Source organism: Sphaerodactylus townsendi, linkage group LG15, assembly GCF_021028975.2.
Source record: "Sphaerodactylus townsendi isolate TG3544 linkage group LG15, MPM_Stown_v2.3, whole genome shotgun sequence".
Classification (NCBI taxonomy): Eukaryota; Metazoa; Chordata; class Lepidosauria; order Squamata; family Sphaerodactylidae; genus Sphaerodactylus; species Sphaerodactylus townsendi.
Genome location: NC_059439.1, coordinates 27,914,934 through 27,935,955, shown reverse-complemented (window position 1 = coordinate 27,935,955; position 21,022 = coordinate 27,914,934). Strand labels below are relative to the sequence as shown.

At 48.7% G+C, this 21,022-nt stretch overlaps 1 protein-coding gene across 1 annotated transcript in view; it reads left to right on the top strand.

Annotated features, from left to right (window-relative positions):
- The first annotated feature begins 5,095 nt into the window (after positions 1-5,095).
- Positions 5,096-21,022, top strand: part of SYT5 (synaptotagmin 5) — a 46,386-nt gene continuing 30,459 nt past the window's right edge. Inside the window, exon 1 of the mRNA XM_048517179.1 lies at positions 5,096-5,239. The gene's annotated coding sequence lies outside the window, so the exon portion shown is untranslated. The remainder of the gene's footprint in view (positions 5,240-21,022) is intronic.

Sequence of the window (21,022 nt, the reverse complement as noted above, 5' to 3'; positions counted from 1 at the left end):
AAATCACAGTGAAAGTGGCTTTGGATGATTTGTGGATGGGAAAGTGTGCATTTTGAAGGTCCTCCCCCGGTTAGCGCTTTCTTTGGCCCCAAGGTTGTTGTTCCCATCCACATACAGGTGAGTGCCTTTTCTTTGGCCTTCTTAAACAAATGCCACTTGCCAGATTGCTTCAGCATTACACTGATCTGTTCCTGTGATCTACTAACCAAAGCAACGAGCTGGCACGCTGCACATTTCCTCTTACACCTATGCAACAAAAAGGAGCGAGAGACTACTATTTAAAAAAACATCCACTTGGGACTAGTGGTGGTGGAAAATGCCATCAAGTTGTATGCAGTGGTGGGGTCCAAAATTTTTAGTAACAGGTTCCCATGGTGGTGGGATTCAAACAGTGGCGTAGCGCCAATGGGGCTGGGTGGGGCATGACGGGGGCGTGGCCGGGCATTCCGGGGGCGGGGCATTAATAATTTCTCTGTTACTGTACAAAACTCTTACTGTAAAAAAAAAAGTTCCTAATTTCCAGCTGGTATCTTTCTGTCCATAATTTAAACTCATTATAGCAAGTCCTATCGCCTACTGCCAACAGAAACAACGACTTCTCCTCTAATTGACTGCCTGTCAAATACTTCATACTTTCAAATACTTAATTTTGTTTCTAGAAATCAAAAGACGGATACTTTCCTTAAACAAGGAACTTCACCATATTTCTAAAACATGTTTTTAAAACAGCCCAACAGGGAGAATTATCCCGTTTTCTACCTTCGCTAACCAGCCACATAGGAAACAACAGGACTTTATGATTTTTGGACCTAATGGAATTTCTAACGGAAAAGCAGACCCAATTAGTAACCCCCTCTCGGCACACACAAATAATTAGTAACCCACTCTCGGGAACTGGCGAGAACCTGCTGGATCCCACCTCTGGTTGTATGGTAATAAATCATTATAATTCACCATTCACCCTAACCCTTCTGGGGCCCCTTCCGCACATGCAGAATAATGCACTTTCAATCCACTTTCACAATTGTTTGAAAGTGGGTTCTGCTATTCCGCACAGTCAAATCCAGCTGCAAAGTGGATTGAAAGTGGATTGGAAGTGTATTATTCTGCATGTACGGAAAGGGCCTTCGCAATTAAAAACTATTGGCTTGCAACAATGTAACTTTGTTTAAAACTCAACTTCCAATCTCCCATTCAAATGTATGCTCTTCCAACCACATCTATACTAGGGATAGTATCGGATTTAATGACCACCCTGGTGCAATTCAAAAGTTTATATTGCTTCTTCGAATTCTCATTTCACACCACATTTATTTGTTTGTTTGGTCTCCCAACTGTTCTAATACAATTCTGTAGAAATCTTGTAGTTCAAATTGAGTCTTATTTCTGTATCCATTTCATATAAATGTTGTAAAAGTTGGCATAAAAAAAAGAAAATGAGAAAGCTACAAAGTGGGATAAATTGTTTGGAAAAAACCAGCGTAAAAACAAAAAGAAATGGGAAAATGTCATACTCAGACATAAATAATGTATACTACAAAGCAGCCTGAAATTATGTGTTGGGAAAAAAAGCAGTTATATCTATGAGGATGGAGTTGCCGGAGAAAACAGAATCTAATCCAACACTATTAGACAGTATCTGAGTCAGCAAGGGCTGGGGGGAGTGCGTATTACTTACTTTTCTGAGTTGCACACAAAACCTTGAACACACAAATTTCCCCTCTTTCAACGAGCCCAGGTGCTTTTATGTAGAGATAGTTTGCCTGCCTTTCCCCCCTCCCTCGCACTCCTTCCTTGACCCCTGCTCCCAGACCCCTGCTAAGAGCTGGGAGCTGCTCAGGATTCGCTGAGACACAGTGTCCCAGCCAGTTGTGCATTGCACAGTTGTGTGTTGTGCAGGCTGGGATCATACGGCATGTTCAGATGAGAAGGGCAACTTGGTTGAATCATGGCCCTCTTCATCTCCAAGAGGAAATGACAAAAGGAATTATTTGGTTGCTGTGGCAACCCGAGTGTCAGCTCCAAAAAAAATGTTGCCATGGAGCTGTCAGATCTTTCCTCGTATTATTTTTCTCTTTCCACCAGGTCGTGACTCCGCAAACGATCAGATCTGATTCTCAGTTAAGGCAGAGAAAGGTGGATCCAGTGGACAGTGGCGTAGCTAGGTGGGAGCGGGGCTGGAGCCCTGGCCGCATCGCCCCTTGCAACTGTGCCTTGTCCTGAACTCCAGGGAGTCCCAGGGCAGGAACACGGTTGAGTGCTGGCAAGCTGGGCTCACCCAACCCCCAATCTCCATGTGGAGCTCAGAAGCGGCAAGGGCCCATTTGAGCCTCAGCCAGGTTTGGCTCCGGCTTCAGAATGCAGACTTCCAGCCAGTGTGGTGTAGTGGTTAAGAGCAGGTGCACTCTAATCTGGAGAACCGGGTTTGATTCCCTGCTCTGCCGCTTGAGCGGTGGAGGCTTATCTGGTGAACCAGATTAGCTTGTGCACTCCATCACATGCCAGCTGGGTGATCTTGGGCTAGTCACAGTTCTTCTGAGCTCTCTCAGCCCCACCTACCTCATAGGGTGTTTGTTGTGGGGGCGGGGTGGGGGGGAAGGGAAAGGAGATTGCAAACCCTTTTGAGTGTCCTTACAGGAGAGAAAGGGGGAATATAAATCCAAACTCCTCCTCCTCCTCCTCCTCTTCTTCTCCTTCTCCTTCTCCTTCTCCTTCTTCTCCTTCTTTTCCTCCTCCTTCTCCTTCTCCTCCTCCTCCTTCTCCTTCTCCTTCCTCCTCCTCCTCGCTCAGTACAAATCTGGCTGAAGCCAGCCTCAGACTGGACCCCAGTGGCTGTTGCCTCTACCTTTGTCGTGTTGGCTCTGCCCTAACCTCCACTTGACCAAAATGGAGCTTGGGAGCGCAGTCAACAGTTTAAAGCATTTTGTAACACTACACCCTTGTTAGTAGGCTAGACCTCCTGAGACACGGCTGGATGAAACAGTGTGGTATCACCTAACAAGAAAGGGGAAGCCAGGATTCCTGAGTTCCTTGGGGGAACTACCGACTGACAACAGGGTGATCCTGAGAAAGGGGGAGAGTTAGGTTGTAATGGTTCTCAGCAGTTGTTGGGAGGGTAGTGAGGCTAGGATTGGAAGGGAAAGGAGCTTGTAAGCCACCTTGAGTCTCCTTACAGGAGAGAAAGGTGGGGTATAAATCCAAACTCCTCCTCCTCCTCCTCCTCCTCCTCCTCCTCCTCCTTCTCAGAAGACGAACACCTTCTTTGCTTGCCAGAGGTCCCAAGTTTCATTTCCTATTAGAAGGAACTTGGATTTCCCAGCATTTGGAAAGACGGTTCTCTACCTGACACCCTGAAGACCTTATCAGAGCTGATACTTATGAACTACAATTGGTAAAATTGGTAAAATTGGTAAATACTTATGAACTACAATTGGTAAAAGGCAGCTTCTTCTCCTAACCACAAATGGTGCCTGCGAGTGTGGGATAGGTCATTTTGTCCCAGCCAGGCTAAGGACAGGGTTGTGGCTCATAAGCAGAACACCTGCTTTGCATATAGGCAGTCCCATGCGCAATTCCAATTAAAGGAAGTCAGGTAGTTGGTGTTGAGAAAAGCATTTGGACAGCAGCTGTCTGCAAGACCAGGTTGCAAGGCTACCTTTGTCCACAGGGGGGCAGCAATGTCAGTTTCCAGCATCTCACGCGCGCATGCCACACCCACCAGCTCCCCCAGCCCCCTCCTACTCCTACACTGTCCGTTTCAGCTCCTGTCTCCATCTTCCTCTCACCCGCAGGTACCAGTATCCTCCTGTCTCATCAGCAAACAGACGTTCAGTTTATCCCTTCCTTGATGTGCGTCTCTTTCTCTGGCAAACCCCCCTCCCACAGTCCTTCTTTCTCATCAGAAATTCAACTGACCCTTTCTTCTGCCCAGCTGTGAATCACAAGCCTCCCCTGTTTGCTAGATCTCTCTCTTTAGCACGGGCTCTTGAGCACACCCTCAGACTTCAACGCTGCCCCCAAATTCTAACACACACATAATATTTCTTTCTCATTTCCCGAAGTGCACTCATTCATTCGAGTCTGGGGCGCACCTGTTCGCAAACAGAACGTGCAGTCCCGCCGACGAAAATGCAACATACAAGATACATGTAATCCTAGGAGCGGGCTTTTTCCTCGCCCTGATTACTGAATCTGCAGGCTGGGCCGGGGAAGCAATCGAAGATTTAGACCTGCTTGGAGCAGGTGGATAAGAAGAGTCACCTTTTGACTCGGCCCGCTGGCGAGGGCGGCCGGGGGAAGGGAAAAGGCGATCGGCGGTAACTTCTCTGTATTGTGCGATGGTGTCTCGTTCTTCTCTTGTTCCCAGACGGCGGCACACAAACACGCCCACTTCCTTTCTCTTTGCCACAAACACCATGTCTGTCCTCCCACTTGGAAGAGCACATTCACTTTCTCCCCTCCGCCAGGGATTCTTCTGCCAGAAGGGGTAGGACAGATCTCTCAGGGAACTTAAAAGCATAATTTTTTTAACGTTGTTTATTTCATCATCATCATCATCATCATCATCATCATCATCATCATCATCATCATCATCATCAGTAAATGAAAGGCCAACAGCAGCCAGCTAAAGAACTAAGTACTAATATTAAATAATAATAATAATGGAATCCCTCAGGGAACGTATCAGCGACACCATTTCAAAAGTTTTGACGGCTGCAAGGAAACCGTGCCGTTGCGCAACCCGCCGAAGTTTGGATGTGCTCTTTGGGAAACGTGTCGGTCCCTCACGGACCGACAAAAAGGCTCCTCCGTCCGTGTGTCTGAGCACATCCATCTAATCCCTCTTTGGACCCCAAAGGCAGGGCGGGGGGCGCCACCTGCTCGCATTAATTCCCTCCCACCCACAATTCCCTTATCCTTTCCAAGAATCCTCCAGATGTTCGACCTTAATGCTCATGAGAAGGGGTTAGGCTTTATTTTGAAGCCCCCTCCCCTCCCCTCCCCTCCCCGCTGCTGGCTTCCCCTTCCCTTCCCTTCGCTCTGGCGTCTAACCCCACCTCTTCCTTCCGGGCCCCACCCCTCCGCCAGAGACTCTTCAGCACCACGGCGAGCGGACAGCTCCCTGGGCAGCTCCCTCCGCTCCGCTCTTAATTCGCTCCTGCTCCGCTTTTCATTCGCTCTTTCGACCCGTCCAGCCAAGAGATCCCAGCGGCTGCCTCTTTGGGAATTAGAAGAAAAGGTAAGAGAGGCTGCTTTCCCATTGGGGGCTCGGGCTCCATCTGGAAAGAGGCGGCGTGCCAACAGGCTGGTTTCGGAAAGAGAATGACTTCTCCCCCGATTATTGATTGATTATTGATTGATTGCATTGGTCCGGAGGGTTTTGTCGTTTTCCCGGTTCATCCTGGATGGAAGGCGGAGGACGTGGGGGGTGAAATTCCTTCCCAGGGCTGGCAGGGTAATTCCCGAGAGGTTTGGAAACAAAGACAGGTGATCTTTATGTACAGTGATGGGAGGGAAGGGAGGAGGGAGACACAGAGACGTGCAGAATGGTGTTTAGACAGCGCATGGAAGGAAAGGGTGGAAGGTGGAAACAGATGGGTTCCTCTCTCTGTTCGCCCCTCCAAAGTGGAGACGGAGGCCGGGGAGGGCGCGAGTGCCCACGGGGACACAGGCTGGAAACGCAAAAGGGGCAAATCCTTAATAGAAACTGGATAGCCATCCCTGTCCCTGTGGGAGAGCAGGGAAATAAGTCAAATAAAATAATGATGATGATATAATTTCTCCGACTCGTCCAGGGGTGGGTGACCCCAGTGTTCCTCCACAGGTCAGGAATGACCAGTTGACCCCACCTTTCTGACCTCATGTAATTTCCCATTGATTTATTTCCGTCTGAAGCTGACCCCCCCCCCCCTGCTCAAAGGAAGCAAGCTATTGGGGGGTGTAGCGTCCTTTTTATTGTGTGGGCGTGTGTTTGTGCTCAAGGAAAGGGAGGGGTGTTGCTGTGGGGGAGGCGGGGAATGGCTTGCCTCAATCGCAGACAGGAGGTCAACCACCTCCAGGAAAGTATGGATGATAAAACCACACCTGAGGTACTAAATGGGTAGCAAAATTCTGTCTATTCAGTATGAAAAAGAAAAAAAAATGATCTGAATATGGCATCCCCCTTAGATACTTTTGTTTACTCTAGTATTTTTATGCTGTTTGGTGTGTTTACAATGTATAATGATATATAGATTGGATAGTGCTGGAATACGGGAGAGAGATCTGCATTCTTGTTTTGCTGTAGATATTTTTACTAAATTGGAGATTTGTAATATATTTGGTCATTGACTGTAAATAAAGTCTTCTTCTTCTTCTTCTTCTTCACACCTGAGGATGCCTCTGGCAAGAAGGGATAGACATGGGCTAGCTGCTGAAAGAAAGAAAGCTCGGGAGGCCGGTCCATTTTGGAACCTTATTTTCACACCGGAGCCCGAGTGGGTTGCTGATGTGACCCATTGATAATTCACGTCAAGGCTAGTTGTTGGCTTCAGGGTGGGGTGGAACTTTTTGAAAGCACCCCTGGAGTTATTGATCCTTCCATCCCTGGGTTTGGTCTGTGGCAAGCCGGATGGGACCCCGTGCTGCAGTTCAGCTTTGTAACCCTCAAGCCTTTAGGAAACAGTGCCTCTGAGTCTGTGTAGAGTGTTCTATCTCTGTTGCCACTGTGAGAAGGCAGTGATGATTTCCCCCCCTTTATTTATTTCCTCTGATTACACCTCATCTTTCTCCTTGGCTTCATAGAATGTAGCAGTAGTTTGGGTTGGGAGCTCGTTAAGGGAAAGTATGGAAGCGTTCTAGCAGTATTTCTTCCTGACATTTCGCCTGCATCTGTGGCTGGCATCTTCAGAGGATCCTCTGAAGATGCCAGCCACAGATGCAGGCGAAACGTCAGGAAAGAATGCTGCTAGAACACGGCCATACAACCCGGAAACCACACAGCACCCCAGTGATTCCGGCCGTGAAAGTCTTCGACAATACAATGTAGCAGTAGTTATAGTTTATTCCCAGCCACAGGCCAACGCAAATCACAAAAAATGCCTTCAGCCATAGAGTCCCCTGGATAGGCTGGGATGATATTTATAACACCATCGCAGTATAAAACAACAAAATTCCAACATCACCGTTTTCATTTGCAAGTTAGCGTTAAAATTTTGGTCTACTGAAGTGTAACCCCATATGCAGTACATGTGCATCTCATTTTTGTTCCCCGGATGTAGAACTGGGCACTTATCCTTGTTGAACAGCTTGGTTCTTAGCCACCCTCTTTTCCAGTATGTCCAGATCTCATTGAATTCTGTATCTTCTGGGGAGTTTGCTACTCCTCCCAATTTGGTGTCAACTGGACATTTAAGGAGCAGTACCTCTACCCCTTATCCTCATGTGTTTCCATCACTGCGTCCTCACAGCAACCCTGTGAGGTAGGTTAGTGTGACTGGCCCAAGGTCACCCAGCCAGCTTCTTTGGCAAGAGGGGATTCGAACCTAGGCCTCCCAGATCCCATCCAACACTCTAACCACAGCACATGGTAGCTGTCACCAGTTTAACTCTACACTGCTTAATTCACCTGCTTAGTTTTCTCTGTATGTCTTCCTCAGTCTTGTGCCTGATCCTGGAGATTCCAAGGACTGAGCAGCATAGCCCTGTAAGGTCATGTAGGCTGGCTGTCAATTTGTTTCTGGGCCCAGTTCAAAGAGCTAATGGCTTATGAGACCAGATCCTTGAGGGGCCATCTTCACCCATAGGAACCTACTCCCAGCTGAAGATCATCAGTTTATGGTGTCCTGCCTTACCTACCCAGTCAACAGTGCTGGAAGGAAGTGAAGACACAAGTGGTGACAAATATTTGGAGCTCTTTCTCCAAGGAACTCTACCATGCTATCTCACTCTGGTCTTCTAGAGATCCAAGACAACATCTTATTCTCAAGGCCCTTTAGTGGTGTAGTGGTTAAGAGCAGGTGCACTCTAATCTAGAGAACCGGGTTTGATTCCCCGCTCTGCCACTTGAGCTGTGGAGACTTATCTGGTGAACCAGATTAGCTTGTGTGCTCCAACACATGCCAGATGGGAGGATCTTGGGCTAATCACAGTTCTTTGGCGCTCTCTCAGCCCCACCCAACTCATAGGGTGTTTGTTGTGGGGCGAAGGAAGGGAAAGGAGATTGTAATCCCCTTTGAGTTTCCTTACAGGAGAGAAAGGGGGATATAAATCCAGACACTCTCTCTCTCTCTCTCTCTCTCTCTCTCTCTCTCTCTCTCTCTCTCTCTCTCTCTCTCTCTCTCTCTCCTCCTCCTCTTCTTCTTCTTCTTCCTCTTCTTCTTCCTCTTCCTCTTCGAAATCCCTGTTTTTTTAAGTTTGTTGTATTGCTGTTTGTTGATTTTAAAAAACCTGATTGCTAATTTTGTGGCTTTTAAAAAAGTTTCAGGGTCATTTTTATTTCTGTTTTCTATCCATTTCCATTTGATGTCGTTTCTCCTCCAAAAAGCTCAGGGTTGCTTACAAGGATTTTTCTTCCTCCGTTTTATCCTCTCTAGAGGTTTGGCTGAGTCCAAGATCACCAAGTAAGCTTTATGGCAGAGTGGGGATTTGAACCTGGATCTCCTTGTACCCCGTGCGAGAAATCACGCTGGCTTTCTTTTTCATGTAGAAAATGTCAGCGGCTGGTTTTATGACTGATGATATGTGAACGGCTGCAGTTTTTCGTTCATAGCTCTTTGGGGAGCAGATCTGTTTCCCTTTCCCTGCCTCCATGTGGTTTGCTTCCTGTGAGAGTCCTTTTAGTAGAAAAATGGTGTAGAAGTGTCCAAGAATGAATCCCGGGGACTTCCGTATGCAGAGCTCGCGCTTTATCAGTTGGGCCATTGAATGGGGTGTTTATCTGGGAGAACTTTTTGGTGTGGTGGGACATCCTTCTGGGATGTGCTCTTCTTGGCCGAATCCCCACTAGCGTCTTAGCCAGGTTTCAGAACACAAACTAACCAGGTTTGAGGGACAACCTCCCCGGTCGAATCCCCACTACTGTCTTAGCCAAGTTTCAGAACACAAACTACCTCAAACCTGGTTAGTTTGTGTTCTGAAACCTGGCTAAGACGGTAGTGGGGATTCGACCCTTGGAGGAACCAGTATCTGGAGGTTGCTCTGTCAGGAATTTGGGGGCCATCTTTGGACAAGTCTCCTTCTCTCTCCCCCCCCCCCCACTCTAATACTCTAACACTCCTCTCTCCCCACTCTTACATGGGGATATTCAAGCACGGTGGCATTGAAGTTTTCATCGTATGCAATATTTCAAAGACGATTTATTTATTTATTTGTTAGATTTATAGGCCACCTCACCCCCGGAGGGCTCGAGGCGGCTCACAATACAGCTGTTCTCCAAGACAGCAAATCAATACAAAAATATAACTTAAACCCATTAAAACTTAAGCAGCAATTACTAGGAATAAATACAAATTAAAACAACAGAAGTTGTTAAAAACAGGCGTCCGATCTGAAGGCCAAAAGGGGAGCGGGTAGGCAGGGCCCAAGATGGAATCGGGGCCTGACGAAGATGGAAAACAGGCAGCCTCAGATTGGATTCTCTGACCATTGAACCCATTGATTGGCAGATTTAGCTTTAAAGAGAGGGGCATCAAGGGCATCTTAGCAGCATTATAGGTCTTTGGGCAAAGCAGTGCATGAGGTACGTACATATACCTGCACCTGTGGTTGCGGAGGTGACCGTGGTCCTATATCAGAGGCAAATGCCAATGTCCACTTGCCATCAAAATTAACATTAATATTGGATTGGATATTTAATTTATATACCGCCCTCCCGCAAGAGGCACAGCAACATGGCATCATGCAACAGCCATCAAAACATAACACCAAAAAACATAGGATCAAGCAAAACCTCCTAAATACCATAAACATAACATCGTGAATGTAAGTCCTAAACATAGCAGCACAACAGCAGTACACATGGCACTGTAAATATAACATTGTGAACAGCAGTCAACATAACCTTAGAAATAACAAACATCAATGGTCAAACAGCATAAACTGTAAACAACAATATTCTAAGAAGCCGTTGTTCATTATCTTTAGTAAAACACATGGCAAATGTTTATAGTTTACAGTTTACTACAGCATTTATTTATTTATATGGGAGAAGCAGTGGCGTAGTGGCTAAGAGCAGTGGCTAAGAGCAGGTGCACTCTGATCTGGAGGGACCGGGTTTGATTCCCAGCTCTGCAGCTTGAGTTGTGGAGGCTTATCTGGGGAATTCAGATTAACCCGTACACTCCCACACATGCCAGCTGGGTGACCGTGGGCGAGTCACAGCTTTTCGGAGCTCTCTCAGCCCCACCTATCTCACAGGGTATTTGTTGTGGGGGGTGAAGGGCAAGGAGATTGTAAGTCCCTTTGAGTCTCCTACAGGAGAGAAAGGGGGGATATAAATCCAAACTCTTATTGACAGCAAGTCACAACATACATAGATAAGCATGGGGTCCCTTCAGAGGTGTATCTAGGGAAAATGTAGCCCAGTGCAAAATCTGAGTTTTTTGCCCCCGCTCTCCCATATTGGCAGCTGCCCACCCCCACCACAATGGTCTTTTAAGTCAGTGTATGGACCCGGGGAGAAGGAGGAGGGGTGTGGGAGCAATTTTCCGCCCCCCACGTGACTCAATGGCTGCAGCCTGTTGACATTTGACCCCATACATCCCCCTGGGCGGTACAGCCCTGGCTCTCTATTCCCATGGGTCCCCTGGGCAATGGCTCACCATGCCCACGCATTAAGGTGGCACTGAGGGCATTTTATGTATCGGTGAAGGCTTTCACAGCTGGAACCGCCTGGCTGTTGTGACTTTTCCAGGCTCTGTGGCTGTGACCTGGTGGTTTTTGCTCCTAATGGTGGTTTCTGCTCCTGGAGGAACCGGTTTGATTCCCAGCTCTGCCGCCTGAGCTTTGGAGGCTTATCTGGGGAATTCAGATTAGCCTGTGCACTCCCACACACACCAGCTGGGTGACCGTGGGCTAGTCACAGCTTCTCGGAGCTCTCTCAGCCCCACCCACTCACAGGGTGTTTGCTTGTGAGGGGAAGGGGAGAGATTGTAAGTCCCTTTGAGTCTCCTGCAGGAGAGAAAAGGGGATATAAATCCAAACTCCTCCCTCCTCCTCCCTCCCTCCTCCTCCTCCTCCTCCTCCTCCCTCCTCCCTCCTCCCTCCCTTCTTCTCTTCTCTATTCTCTCTTCTCTTCTTCTCTCTTCTTCTTCTCTTCTTTTCTTCTTCTCTCCTTCTTCTTTTTCTCTTTCTTCTTCTTCTTCTTCTCTTCTTCTTCTTCTTCTCTTCTTCTCTTCTTCTTCTTCTTCTTCTTCTTCTTCTTCTTCTTCTTCTTCTTCTTCTTCTTCTTCTTCTACTAATGTTTCGCCCACATCTATGGCTGGCACCTTCAGAAGCACATCACAGTGAGACGTGGCACAGAGCAGGATTTTGTTTAAATAAAGAAACCCACTATTGGCGCAAGCCCCGCTCAGATTGCAAAACCGGCATGTCAGAGGCCTGGTTCCAGGGGGAGGGGAGCCCCCATGCCCCTGGGCTTTTATGCATTGGACAATTGCTGCCTGTAACAGCAATGCTCCCTTCCACCAAGGGGTCTCCAGCCTTGGAAGGAGCAGAGAGGCGGGGAGTCCACTGTGGGCCTTGCTTCTTCTCAGGGCAGCTAGAAGAGTGCATGTGGTTGAATGTGTGGCTTTGATCCCCCTGCGGACGAACGGCTCCGACGTGGGGCTGGCAGTGGTTGTCATGGTTTTCCAAAGGAGCTGGGGAGAGCGGCCGTGAATGTTGCCTACGTCACCCAGCCTGCTGCCCCAATCCTCATCCATTGATGTATGTGTGTGTGTGTGTGTGTGTGTGTGTGTGTGTGTGAGTGTGTGTGTGTGTGTGTGTGTGTGTGTGTGTGTGTGAGAGAGAGAGAGAGATAAGAAGCATCCTTCTCTCGCAGACACCCACCCCAGCCTTCATCTGCCTAGAGCAGGATTCTGGCTTGAGCCAGCCACCTCTCTCCCTGGGACCATCACTAGGATGCTTGTCTTGGAGTCTGAGAGCACACAGCGAAAGATCCGAGGTTGAAGCCACTGGAAATAGGCTATGAATCTTGGGGACTGAGCCCGTCGGACGGTCAAGGGGCCAAGAAGTTTCCAACTTTTTAGGAGAGCTAGTAGGATTTGGGAGGTGAAGCAGCCTCCGTTTGAGCCAAGGCTTAATTATTTAATAGGATTCGAAGGCTGCCAGCCTAATCTTTTTGAGGCAATTTGAAATTTGGGCGGAGGTTTATCCAGGCTGAGTCCCAGAGCCAGCTTTAAATGCCTTCCAAATAGTGCTTCTGAGCATACACAGAGCATCTTTGCTTTCCCTCCACGCTAAACAAACCACTGGCGAGTATTTGGGATTAGAGGAAATATCTTGGGGTGGGGGTGGGGTGGGGACCTTCATTCAGGTCTACATTCGTCATCTCTCTTTTCCACACATGTCAGAAAGGGAGCATTAAAGCAGGCTTGGAACAAGAGCTGTCGAGATTACCAGAATCTTAGTGGATTAATTGTGTGTGATTTAGTGGAATGGATTTGCATAGATCTGCACATGGGTGAACGAGCAAAGCGAAAAAGCTAAGTTTTTGAGATGATGTGTCACAATAGGTATAATCTCAGGAAAGCTGTCGTCTCCTCTTAGGGAGAAGGGGAGGGAATTCTGTTTCTCTCTGTGGGTAGGCATTTTCATGTGATCTGGTGGAGGATTTGTTTCCCCTTAAGCATCTTTATTGAAATAACGAGTTGGCTAGCAAAAATAATAATAATTTGCGTCTATCAAAAAGGGGTTGTTTCTTTTTTAAACCCTCACATTATCAGCCCCTGTGATGTGGCATTAACAGATCCTTTGAATATTGAAAGAGTTGTAGGGTTTTCCGGCTGTGGGAGTGAGTAGTCTGGTGGATCTTGTTCCTAGGATCTTACTTTTGCATCAGCTCTGTGGCTGGCATCTTCAGAGGTGTATCACAGAGGGAAGTCTGTTACACGCTGTGTCCAGTAACACACTTATCTCTGTGTGATATACTTCTGAAGATGCCAGCCACAGATGTAGGCGAAACATTAGAAATGAAGATCCATCAAAACCATGGGCTACACAGCCCGGAAAACCCACCACAACCAGTTGAGTCCGGCCATGAAAGCCATTGACAAGAAGAATAAGAATAAGAATAAGAGGAGGAGGAGGAGGAGGAGTTTGGATTTATATCCCCCCTTCCTCTCCTGTAGGAGACTCAAAGGGGCTGACAACCTCTCTAGTTCTTCCCCCCCTCACAACAAACACCCTTGGTAGAGGTGGGTGGAGCTGAAAGAGCTCCTAGAAGCTGTGGCTAGCTCCAAGGTCACTCCAGCTGGCTTGTGTGGGAGCAGTACAGGCTAATCTGAATTCCCCAGATAAGCCTCCACAACTCAAGCGGCAGAGCTGGGAATCAAATACAAATACAAATACAAAACCTTTAATGGCATATAGAGCTGGGAATCAAACCCGGTTCCTCCCAATCAGAGTGCACCTGCTCTTAGCCACTGCTTTTAGCCACTATGCCACTGCGTAGCCGGTTGATTCTGGCCATGAAAGCCTTCGAGGTGACATGCTCTGCAAATGCTGAGTAGGAATAATCAACCCCTCAGTAGCACAAGTTGGGTAGATCTACTCTGGGAAGGTAAAGAAACTGAGCACTTAACAATGAAGATCTTGGGGCCTTTTGAAAGGGGAGTAGAATAGATGGTGTGTGGGGTAGGGTTAGTTAATGACACAGGGTTGCTATTTGTTTCAGGGTAGGGAGGGGGCACCTTGTGAGTTACCAGGAAGGGGCTTAGCTTCAGCTGATTTTCAGGCTGGGCATCTTTAGGGATTACATATTTAATCATGTTCCCAGCCTAATCATATGTATGTAGGACATATTATGTATAGGAGTTTAAAGACGTTTCACATCCCCTGGCAAGTGCGTGCGCGCGCGTGTACACACACACACACACACACTCACACACACTCTCACACACACACACACACACACACACACACACACACACACACACACACACACACACACACACACACACACACACACTTGCCAACAGCTGGCGCAACCCTGCGGCTAAGAGTGCGTGTTTAGAAGCTACTGGTTCAACATTAATCTAATCAGCAAAAGAGCACACAATCCCCCCCCCCTTTCAAACCAGCTCTTAAGAGCTCTCTTTGACATACACATATGCTTTTTTTAAAAAAAATGTAGGCTCCACCAAAGGCTTTCTTCGCACAATCAATACTCCCAAACGGCTCCACCCGCTATCAATGGAAGTCTCGAAGCGGCACTAAAAGCAGATGCGTTTTTAAGACCCCATCCAGGTCGGTGCCTTCCTGTGGAGAAAGTCGGGCTGAAGATCCACCCCCACCGTCTGTCCGCCCATCTGTTCATCGATCCATGTATCTCCCTATCCCACTAAACACAAGTGTGGTGTTCCTTTAGAACAGTGGTTCTCAACCTGGGGGTCGGGACCCCTTTGGGGGTCGAACGGCCCTTTCACAGGGGCAGCCTAAGACTCTCTGCATCAGTGTTCTCCATCTGTAAAATGGATAAGTGTTAGGGTTGGGGGTCACCACGACATGAGGAACTGTTTTAAAGGGTCGCTGCATTAGGAAGGTTGAGAACCACTGCTTTAGAAGAAGAAGTGGAGTTTGGATTTATGTCCACCTTTCTCTCCTGTAAGGAGACTCAAGGTGGCTTACAAGCTCCTTTCCCTTCCTCTCCCCACAACAGACACCTTGAGAGGTAGGCGGGGCTGAGAGAGTTCTGGGAGATTTGTGACTGGCCCAAGGTCGGCCAGTAGGAATGTGTAGGAGTGAGGAAACAAACCCGGTTCACCAGATGAGAGTCCACCACTCAAGTGGAGGAGTGGGGAATCAAACCCCGGTTCTCCAGATAACAGTCCACCGCTCTTCATCGCTACACCACACTGGTTCTCACTGGCTTGGTCTTTTTCACTCTCTGAAAAATGCACTCTCTGAGAGCAGCGGCATATCTAGGGGGGCGCAGCCAAACTGCCCACCATTGCCCTGTTCTGCGTGCCTGGGCAAAATGGATTCGGAGGAGGAGGAGGAGTTTGAATTTATATCCCCCCTTTCTCTCCTGTAAAGAGACTCAAAGGGGCTTACAATCTCCCTTTGGTGCCCTTCCCCCCTCACAACAAACACCCTGTGAGAGGTAGGTGGGGCTGAGGCTAGGGAAGGGGACCTACAAAGCAATCTGAGGCTAGGGAAGAGAGAAGAAGAAGAAGAGTTTTGGATTTATATCCCCCCTTTCTCTCCTGTAGGAGACTCAAAGGGGCTGACAATCTCCTTGCCCTTCCCCCCTCACAACAAACACCCTGTGAGGTAGGTGGGGCTGAGAGAGCTCCGAGAAGCTGTGACTAGCCCAAAGTCACCCAGCTGGCGTGTGTGGGAGTGTACAGGTTAATCTGAATTCCCCAGATAAGCCTCCACAGCTCAGGCGGCAGAGCGGGGAATCAAACCCGGTTCCTCCAGATTAGAGTGCACCTGCTCTTAGCCACTGCTCTTAGCCACTATGCCTTTCTGCTCCTACAGAGCACCTACAAAGCAATAGAAGGAAGTCAGCCCTCCCAGGATGATCCAAAGTGAACTGCAAACAGGTTTTGGGGGGGAGGTTGGTTCTGCCCACAGAGGACTGTGGGCAAGGGCTGGCCCAGGCTTCAGCGGCCTGCACAAAAAGGGAAGGACGGAGGCTCAGACAAAGACAGGCATGACCCACAGTTTGCAAGATGCGAGACAGACTGTTTGTGTCAGGGATTGTGGAGAAGACTGGCTCATCGGTTTGCCATGGGTTGGAAGCAACTTGACAGCGCTTCACACACACACACACACACACACACACACACACACACACACACACACACACACACACACACACACACACACACACACACACACACAAGTTGAGTTGTTCAGCACAGGATGCATGAGGCTGACTCAGCTGTGCACGTTTTGATGTGCACATAGTTTTGCCAGCCTCGTTGCAGGGGGGCAAAGCAAAACTGGGGTTAAAAAAAGATTGAAATGTAATTCCAAAAAACAGGGGTGACTCCACGGGAGCAGGGAAAGGTCACGACGGGAAGAAGAAGAGTTTGTTGGATTTCTAGCTAGCCACCTTTGCCTGTTCTAACCTGTAAGGAGTGCCAAGGGAACTCCTTTCCACAGGCACCTTGTGAGCAAGGTGGGGCTGAGAGAGTACAAAGAGAACTAGGGGCCTAAGGGATGTGTACAGTGGTGGGATCCAAAAATTTTAGTCACAGGTTCCCATGGTGGTGGGATTCAAACTGTATGCGTAGCATGTCAATGGCTGGCTACGGTGCGTGACAGAGGTAAGCATGGCCGGGCATTCCTGGGCGGGGCATTCCTTGGGTGGGTTGTGGCAAGGATCGGGGCCAGCCACTGGCAGCCTGAAGTCCTTAGGGCTGGAAGCGAATGCACGCAGGGCGAGGCTTTCGCCATGCACGCCAGTGCACCTCCTGCTAGGACTGCTTCTAAGTTCTAAGGCTACTGCTGAGAGGAGGGGTGTAACTAAGGCCAAAATCACGTGGCAAAATCACCCATTAGTAACCCCCTCTCGACATACACAAATAATTAGTAACCTACTCTCGGGAACCTGTGAGAACCTGCTGGATCCCACCTCTGGATGTGTAGGAGTGGGGAAAGAAACCCAGTTCACCAGAGAAGAGTATGCCGCTCAAGCGGAGGCATGGGGAATCAAACCTGGTTCTCCAGATTAGAGTCCACCTTCTCTCAACCACGTTGGCTCTCAGTGGGCTTTGCATGGCAAATGCCATTCAGTGATACAATTGAAAAGGGAGGGAGGCCTGTGAGTTGGGAGTAGATTATCTCTCAGCCCTGAGATGGGGGGTGGGTGACCCATCCCTTCTGAGATGTTACAGCAAACTATCACCCTTCCCCCCCAAGACTCTAGAAAAGCCCTATGGTGCATAGGGAGAAGGACAGGGCAGGAGTGCCAGGGCATCGGCATCTAGGCAAGATCCGGAGCCCTGGGCAAAATCTGGAGCTCTTGATGCCCCCCAACAATAACAATAACCTTTATTAGGCATTGGAAAGAATAAAAGAAAGAAAGAAAGAAAACAAGCATTGGCAGGAAGGCGGTGGATTTAAAAGGAGAATCTGGGGAAATTTAGGTGTGTTTGCTGTCCAAGGGTGCAGTTATTGAGATAGCAGCACCAAAATTCTCAGAGTATCTTCATGAGCCCTCATTGATGATATCTCAGGTTTTGGTGAAGTTTGGTTCTGGGGTTCAAAGTTATGGACCCTCACAAGGTGTAGCCCCCCATCTCCTATTAGCTCCTCACTGGAAACAATGGAGTGATGGGGACACTCCCTATGGGAATCCATAACTTTGGACTCCCTAAACCAAACCTCACCAAACCTGGGAGATATCGTTAGAATAGTCTCCTGAAAAATCCCTAAATTTTTGGTGCTGCTAGCTAGCCTAAAAACTGCACCCCTGCAGGCCAAAAACAGAAAAAACACTGAAAAGTCAAAAAATCCCAACTGCATTTTTGGCGCCCCCCACAAGGAGGCGCCCTGGGCAACTGCCCACTTTGCCCAATGGGAGGAACGCCTCTGAGGGAGGCTGCAGTATTGATGCTTGTGGCAGATGAGTGCGTGTCTGTATGTGTACAGATATACAAAGGGCTTGTCTCTCCTCCCCCCTGATCCTTTTCATTGGCCGTACGAGGGACGGAACTAGGGACTTTCCGTGTGCAAAGCAAGTGCCCGACCACTGGGCCACACTTCCTCCTGCCGTGTGGGGGCTGGGGCCAGAGCTGCAGGCAGGTTTGTTTTGCGTCTCCAGGGAATGCCTAGCGTTGGCGGCAGGGGTGGGCGTGGGCGGAGATGGCCGGCCTCTGAAAGACAGGTAGTCGCTTCCGAGGCTCGAAGTCAGTGACTGGCATTAAATATTCATCCCGTAAAATTTAATGTCATCAAAAATTTATGAGCGGCGGCTGAGAACTTGCTACTTCAGCCAGCGCCTTTGCATCCATCATCCGGGAAGGCAGGTGCAGGGCGACTTCTTAGAAAGCAGACGGTGGAACCACATCTGCACGCCTTGCCTTTTATCTGCTCTTGGATTGGCTTTAGCTTTTTAAATGCAAGGGGAAAATATTATTGAAGAAGAGGAAGAGGAAGAGGAAGAAGAGGAGGAGGAGGAAGAAGAGGACTAGGAGGAGGAGTTTGGATTTATAGCCCACCTTTCTCTCCTGTAGGAGACTCAAAGGGGCTTACAATCTCCTGTCCCTTCCCCCCTCACAACAAACACCCTGTGAGGTGGGTGTGGGACTTCAGAGAGAGCTCCAAAAAGCTGTGACTAGCCCAAGGTCACCCAGCCATGGCGCGCAGGTGTGGAGTGCGCTTGGTGATTAATTTAGTGATGGACTGCTACGCCATGACAGCCGAACTAGTCGCCTACATGGGTGAATTCAGAACTGTGTGCAGATAAGTGTCTGTTTTGAATCTGCTGCCCCTGGGAAACCTCTCCTCCCTCCAAGTCCCAGCATTTAGAGGGGAGGGAGGAGAATTTCCCTTGATTCAGGGAAGGCATCCAGAAGAGGAAGAGGAAGGGGAAGAGGAAGAGGAAGAGGAAGAGGAGGAGTTGTTTGGATTTATATCCCCCCTTTCTCTCGTGCAGGAGACTCAAAGGGGCTTACAATCTCCTTGCCCTTCCCCCCTCACAACAAACACTCTGTGAGATAGGTGGGGCTGAGAGAACTCCGAGAAGCTGTGACTAGCCCAAGGTCACCCAGCTGGCGTGTGTGGGAGTGCACAGGCTAATCTGAATTCCCCAGATAAGCCTCCACAGCTCAGGCGGCAGAGCGGGGAATCAAACCGGGTTCCTCCAGATTAGATACACGAGCTCTTAACCTCCTGCGCCACTGCTGCTCCTAAAAAGGAAGAGTGGGGCCCCAAACCCTATTCCCTGGTACATGCCTCTCGAGCTAGCCTACTCCAGAAAGGCACCAGCTTCTCCTAGAAGGAGAAATGCCTCATTTTCCGCCTCCACCCTGCGCTTCACCCTTGAGCCAAGACTGTTATTTTGACTTTTCCCCAAACTGACAGGGTTGCAGAAACGTTTGGGCAAGTGGGCCGACTGGAGTGAAGGTGACACCATCGGGAGAGCTGGGGACAAGTTGGAAACAGGCCCCGGGGAGGGAAAAGCGTAGCGAAAGCCCTCCGAGAACCGGGGTGTCACTGCGCATTCGTTCAGGAACAGGGAGGAAAGCGCTGGAGAACGGGGTGATCTCGGGACGCTCCGTGGCGGAAGGCTCTGCTGGAAAAAGCGCCCGTTCGATGATTGCAGCAAATTAGGCAGATTAAGCAAATGAGATCCGTGTCATTTAATTCCTCTATTTTTGTCTGATGTACTTTTTGTTTTCTCCCCGACACAGGAATACGGGAGGAATTTAGTGATTTGGGGCTACGATTTGGAAATGAGGGGGGGGGGGATCTAAGGAGTGGCAGCCTCTTATCATTCAGCAAAAAGAAGTGGTAGAGGCCTGAACTGGGAGCTTGGACTTTACCACTTCAGACTGATGGTGAAAGAGACTTTTAAATCCTCTGTGTAGAAAGAAAACTCTTTGCAAATGGGAAGGAAAGGGCGCAGGAAGGAATAGGCTGAGCTGGAATCCTTCTCCTTGACATCTTTTTAAAACATTTTTTAAAAATATAGGATATATTAATTTATTTTTTAAAAAGCATACATACCATCTATAGCCAGAAAGGCAGCAGTGGTGGGGAGAGGGGGGAAATCTTCTTTGGCATTTCATGATTCTTCATTCTGTCTCATGCCGGCTTTGAGAAACTGACCAGAAATATTTAGTGGTCTGAAGCAGGTTTAGCAAATGTGTTTGGGCAGGGAACTGAATGGATGCTGGAATGACAGGATCCATGCCTGGGCCATAGCAGAAGTGAAAATAGTACAGTGTGTTGTCAAAGGCTTCACGCCGATTGGTCTGAAGTTGTGTTTTCAGGGTGTGGCCGTGGTCTGGTGGATCTTGTTCCTAATGTTTCGCCTGCATCTGTGGCTGGCATCTTCAGAGATGTATCACAGTGTGTAACAGACTTCCCTCTGCAATACACCTCTGAAGATGCCAGCCACAGATTCAGGTGAAACGTTAGGAACAAGATCCACCAGACCATGGCCACAAAGCCCAGAAAACCCACCACAACCAGAAAATAGTACAGCTTTGCTTGGAAAACTCCAAACCTACCTTGGAAGTTCCACGGGTGCAATAGAGCTAATATCCTGAATTCCTGTGAAGTCTGCAGAATGTCTGGGAGAGCCGGTGTCTCATTCTGGCTTGGGCTGAATCTCATGCCATATGAAAGGGCTATCAGAAGTCAGATCAGAAGTTCTCCTAACTCAGGGGTAGGGAACCTGCGGCTCTCCAGATGTTCAGGAACTACAATTCCCATCAGCCTCTGTCAGCATGGCCAATTGGCCATGCTGGTAGGGGCTGATGGGAATTGTAGTTCCTGAACATCTGGAGAGCCGCAGGTTCCCTACCCCTGTCCTAACTTATGGGCATCTACTCTGCCTGGCAGGAGCTCTCCGGGGTGCTGAACCCTGGGAGGTCTTTCCAAAACATGTTGTTTGAGATCCTATACTTGGCAGGCATCAAATCTGGAGCCTTCTGGCTATAAAGCAAACCTTCTCCGTTTTAGATGTGGGCCTCTTTCCTTCCCAGGTGAAACATCCCTTTCTTTGCTCAGCAGTGCCAGGGTGTGAGCTCCGGTTTCAGGCCCCTTCTGCACATGCAGAATAATGCGCTTTCAGTACACTTTCGCAATTGTTTGCAAGTGGATTGTGCTGTTTTGCACTGTAAAAATCCAGCTGCAAAGTGCA